The sequence below is a fragment of the Theropithecus gelada genome, chromosome X, assembly GCF_003255815.1.
Source record: "Theropithecus gelada isolate Dixy chromosome X, Tgel_1.0, whole genome shotgun sequence".
Lineage (NCBI taxonomy): Eukaryota > Metazoa > Chordata > Mammalia > Primates > Cercopithecidae > Theropithecus > Theropithecus gelada.
Window position 1 is genome coordinate 105027718 of NC_037689.1, and position 6000 is coordinate 105033717.

Sequence of the window (6000 nt, forward strand, 5' to 3'; positions counted from 1 at the left end):
CCCCACCACCTAATTCCATCACCTTGGTGATTAGGTTTTCTCTTAGTCTGTAGTCCTGTTCAGTGTTACTATAACAGAATACCTGAGACCAAGTAGTTTGTAAAGCAAAGAGGTTTATTTGCATTTGGCGAGGGCCTCAGGCCACTTGAACTCATGAAGGAAAGAAGGGGAAGCTGGTTTATGCAAAGACATCACATGGCAAGAGAGGAAGCAAGATGGAGGAGGGGAGGTGCCGGTCTTTTTTTTTTTTTTTTTTTTTGGAGACAGAGTCTTGCTCTGTCACCCAGGCTGAAGTGCAATGGCATGATCTCGCTGCAACCTCTGCCTTCTAGGTTCAAGTGATTCTCTCACCTCAGCCTCCCCAGTAGCTGGGATTACAGGCACCCACCATCATGCCCAGGTGCCAGGCTCTTTTTAACAAACAGCTCTTGAGGGAAGGAATAGACCCAGAACTTGGTCACTACCCCCATCCCAAGGCATTAATCTATTCATGAGGGATCACTCCCATGGTCTGAACACCTCCTACCAGGTCCCATGATACAGTTTGGATCTGTGTCCCCCTCAAATCTCACTTTCAGTTGTAATCGTCAGTATTGGAGGTGGGGCCTGGGGAAAGTGATTGGATCACCTTCTAAGGGTTTAACACCATCCCCCTGAGTGCTGTTCTCATAATAATGAGTTACTTCTCACCAGATCTGGTCGTTTAAAAGCATGTAGCACTTCCCCATCTCTCTCTTCTGCCTGCTATGGCCGTGTAAGACACGTCTGCTTCCCCTTCATTTTCCACCATGATTGAAAGTTTCCTGAGGCCTCCTCAGAAGCCATCATGCTTCCTGTACAGCCTGTAGAACCATAAGCCAACTAAACCGATTTTCTTTATGAATTACCCAGTGTTGTGTATTTCTTATAGCAGTGTGAGAATGGACTAATACACTCCACCACTCAACATTGCCACATTGGGGATCAAATTTCAGCATGAGGTTTAGAGAGGACAAACATGCAAAACATAGCATTCTTCCCCTGGCCCCACAAAACTCAAGTTCTTCTCACATGCAACATACACTCACTTTATCCAAGAATCCCAAAAATCTTAACTAGTTTTAGCATCGACTCAAAAGTTCAAAGTCTTATCTGAGGCTCGAGTTAAGTTCCTTCCAGCTATGAGCCTGCAAAATAAAAAACAAGTTATTTACTTCCAAGATTCAATGGTTTTAAGGGCATTGGGTAAACATGCTTACTTCCCACAGCGAGAAATTGGTCAAAAGAAAGGGGTAACAGGCCCCACACTATTCCAAAACCCAGCAAGGCAGACATTAAACCTTAAAGCTCCAAATAATCTCCTTTAACCCTATGTCCCACATCCTGGGCATGCTGGTGGGAGGGGTAGAATTCCAAGGCCTCAGGCTGTTCCCTTCCCACGACTTTGCTGGACACAGCCCATGAGGTCACTCTCTTAGGGTTGGAATCTAATGCCAGCAACTTTTCCAGGCTGAGGTGGTATGCTGCCAGTATTTTACCATTCTAGAGTCCCGACAGAAGCCCCATCCCTGCAGCTCCACTGGGCCTTTACCCAATGGGGACTCTTGGTGGTAGCTCCACTCCTGGGACAGGTTTCTGCCTGGGCACCCAGGTTTTCCAATACACCCTCTAAAATCTTGGTGGAGGGAGTCACATCTCCATAGCTCTTTCATTCTGTGGACCTGCAGAATTAACTCCATGTTGACATTATGAAGTCTTATGGCTTGTGCCCTTCATAATGGTAGCACAAGTATCTGAGGCCATCGGGGCCATCTGAGCCATGGCTGCTCCTGCCAGAGTGGCCCAGATTTTGGGGTCATTTTTTACGTGCTCTTGACTATTAGCACCTGGATCCCGTTTAGTTTTGCTAATCTCTTTACTAAAGGGTAGCTCAGCTGCACCCTCAGCTGTACCAAATGGCCACTGACTATCTTAAATTCAATCTTGCATATCCTCCTTTGAGTCTGCCTTATCATCATGCTAATTCCCTCAGTAATAATTTGAATAAATCTTTGTATATGCCCACTCCTTTTTTTTTTCTTTTTTCTTTTTTTTTAAAGCACTGAGCCAGGCACGGTGGCTCATACCTGTAATCCCAGCACTTTGGGAGGCCGAGGCGGGTGGATCACCTGAGATCAGGAATTCGAGAATGACCTGACCAACATAGTGAAACCCCATCTCTACTAAAATACAAAAAAAATTAGCTGGGTGTGGTGGCGGGCACCTGTAATCCCAGCTACTCAGGAGGCTGAGGCAGGAGAATCGCTTGAACCCAGGAGGCGGAGATTGCAGTGAGCCGAGATTGCGCCACTGCACTCCAGCCTGGGTGACAGAGTGAGACTACGTCAAAAAAATAATAAATAAAAAATAATAAAATAAAGCATTGCTTAGATAATACTGGGTATGTAGATTAACTTGACGTGTCTGGAACATGAATATATGAACATCTGTTCTACAAGTAGATGACTTTAGTAAATTATTATGAGATGTTAAATGACAGAAAATAACTATAGATTTAGTAACTTGTCTCCATTGAAAAATGTGTAAGGTACTCAGTTTTATAAATTTTTTTAAGAGACAGGATCTTGCTCTGTTGCCCATACTGGGTGGTGCAATCATAGCTCACTGTAGCCTTGAACTCCTGGGCTCAAGCAATCCTTCTGCCTCAGCCTCCCCAGTAGCTGAGACTATAGGCACACACCACCATACCTTGCTGATTTTTAAAATTTTTATGTTTTGTAGAGACAAAGGTTTCACTATTTTGCCCAGGCTGGTCTTGAACTCCTGGCTTCAAGAAATCCTCTCACCTGGGCTTCCTAATTTATAGAGACAGACAGTACATTATTGGTCGATTAGGAGTGGATGGTCACATGGGAAGAAAAGTGAAGTGACTGCTAATGGATATAGGGTTACTTTTAGGGAGGATGAAAATTTTCTAAAATTACACTGTGGTGATAGTTTCTCAACCCAGTGAATATATTAAAAACATTGGCATGTACGTTTTAAATGGGTTAATTTTTTAATGTGAAATACATCTCCAAAAACTTAAAAAACAAATTTGCATGATGCTGACATGATCCTGAGGCTAATGGAACAAGTCATATCCAATATGATGTGACTACAGATATATCTATTAAAATAAAATAATCTCTTCTAGTTTATAAGAGAAGGAAACTTACTGTATTAATTCAGTGTTTGCCCTCCCATCTATGTGTAATGAGTATTTAAAAATGCAAAGCACAGCTAAACAGATAGGTAAGTGAAACAGACCCTATTTGGGTCTTGAAAAGTTGCTTGCTCTAATGAGCCTGGTGCTACTTGGGAATAAATAGGCACTCAAATCTCCTCTATGCCATACTTTAAAGGGTGTGTAAATTCACGTACAAATAGTCATCAGCAATTTTTCAGAGCTATTTTTGCTTTGTCTTACAGAGGGGGAAATGGAACCCAATAATATATGCTATTTATAAGCACTCTTTTTTTCCTCTAATGGACATTGCTAGGTTTTCTGCTTTTGCACTCTATGTTTCCCCCACTTCGCTGTCTTACTCTGTCACCTTTCTCTAATCTTTTCACAGTCATGTTATGTTATAATAGCACCTTACAACAACTTTGGGCCCAGATTTGTGCCCCTTGGTTCCTCTTAGTTACTTTTCAGGCACACAGTGAACTGCTGCAATCAAGTGGTTTTGATTTATTTTTTTCTACCTCCTTTGCCATCTGTTTAATGCTAGTTGGTTTGTATTATTAATCTTGTAATTAAAATCTTCCTTGGCTGGGCACAGTGACTCACGTCTGTAATCCCAGCACTTTGGGAGGCCGAGGTGGGGAGATTGCTTGAGCCTAAGAGTTTGAGACCAGCCTGGGCAACAAAATGAGACCTCCATTTCTCAGTTTTTTTTTTTTTAGTTAGCCAGGCGTGGGGTGTGAAATGATACTGTCATGATAAGCCTTTTATATAGCCTATAGTCCCAGCTACTTGGTAGGCTGAGATGGGAGGATCAATTGAGCCCACGAGATCGAGGCTACAGTGAGTCGTGTTTGCACCACTGCACTTGAGCCTGGGCAACAAAGGCTGTCAAAATAAATAAATAAATAAATAAATAAATAAATAAATAAATAAATGAATGAATGAAACAAAATCCCCCCAAACCCTCCTTAGTCGAATTCACAGCCTCTGCACCTCCCTGAGCAGTATGTTCTTTCTGATAACTTGAAAGAGATTTTCCTTGATCTGTAAGTCTCATATCATTCCTAAACCTTGATCCTCAAAAATTGCTTTTAGGTCCACCAGCTGGGAGTTGGAAGGGCGGATACTGTGGTATCTTCCTAGGACAATTTCAAGGCTAGAGCCTCCAAGAAGAAGAGCCACTTTCAAGCTGTATGTTTGTTTCTTTCGATAATAACAGTGTTATAATGCCGGTTAAAATATGTTCAGCATAATAACAATAGCCACCAATATGTGACAGGATCCCCACAGGCAGCCCTTGCTCTTGCTCCAGGTCCATGCGTGCATCCCCTAAATAAATGTAATCCAGGGAAAGGGTTTATATTATGCATCTTTATGAAACTTGATAGTTGTCAAACACCCTTGTTTTTTTTAATATTCTTCTCATCCCTTAGCGATCCTTTCTTCTCCGTCTTCATGCAAACTGTTTCTCAAGATTATCCCAATTATCCAGAAATACTCAACTTTTACCTTTATCTTGGCACTCCATTTAGCAAAAGAAAAGCCTAGTGATCAGCAAAGAAGCAACAATCTTAGAAGCCATGCCTCATGAGAATGGCTTTCCCTCACCCTACTGGCTTTTCAAAGTACTTTATCCCAAAAAGATGATTCTCATATATCTTACACATCATTTTGTTGAAATGTTACTGCAGTGATAGGCCTTTTATATACGTTTAGAATATTTATATGTTCAGTTTTAGTAGAGACTGCCAAAAGCTTTTCCAAAGTGATTGTATCAATTTAAAATTTTTTACCAACAATATATGAGAGTTCCTTTTGTTCCATATCCTCATAATTTGCTATTGTTAGTTTAATGTCCACACAGATGTGTAGTGGTTTATCATTGTGGCTTTAATTTGAACATACTGATGATTAATGACATGGCCCAGTTTTTAATATGTTTATTGGCCATTTGTATATCTTCTTTTATTAAGTGCCTCTTCAAGTCTTTTGCCCATTTTTCTATGGAGTTTTGCCTTTTATTTATCTATTTTTTGAGATGGAGTCTCGCTCTGTCATCCAGGCTGGAGTGCAATGGCAAGATCTCAGCTCATGGCAACCTCCACTGCCCAGGTTCAAGCAATTCTCCTGTCTCAGCCTCCTGAGTAGCTGAGACTGTAGGCTCCCGCCACCATGCTTGGCTAATTTTTGTATTTTTAGTAGAGACAGGGTTTCACCATATTGGTCAGGCTGGCCTTGAACTCCTGATGTCAGGTGATCTGCCCGCCTCGGCCTCCCAAAATGCTAGGATTACAGGCATGAGCCACCACGCCCGGCTTCTGTCTTTTTCTTACTGATTTGTAGTTCTTTATTTTGTATGGTATATGAGTACTTTGTCAGCAATATATTTTTCAAACATTTCTTACTCTGTGGCTTGCTTTTTCACTCTTGTTGTTGTTGTTTTGTTTTTGTTGAGACAGAGTCTCGCTCTGTCGCCCAGGCTGGAGTGCAGTGGTACAGTCTTGGCCTACTGCAACCTTCACCTCCTGGGTTCAAGTGATACTCCTGCCTCAGCCTCCTGAGTAGCTGGGATTATAGGCATGTGTCACCACGTCCAGCTAATTTTTGTATTTTTAGTAGAGACAAGGTTTCACCATGTTAGCCAGGCTGGTCTCAAACTCCCGGCCTCAAGTGATCCACCTGCCTTGGCCTCCCAAAGTGCTGGGATTACAGATGTGAGCCACTGCACCTGGCCAGCCTTTTCACTCTCTTACCAGTAGGTATAATTTGATGGTCAGAAGTTCTTACTTTTA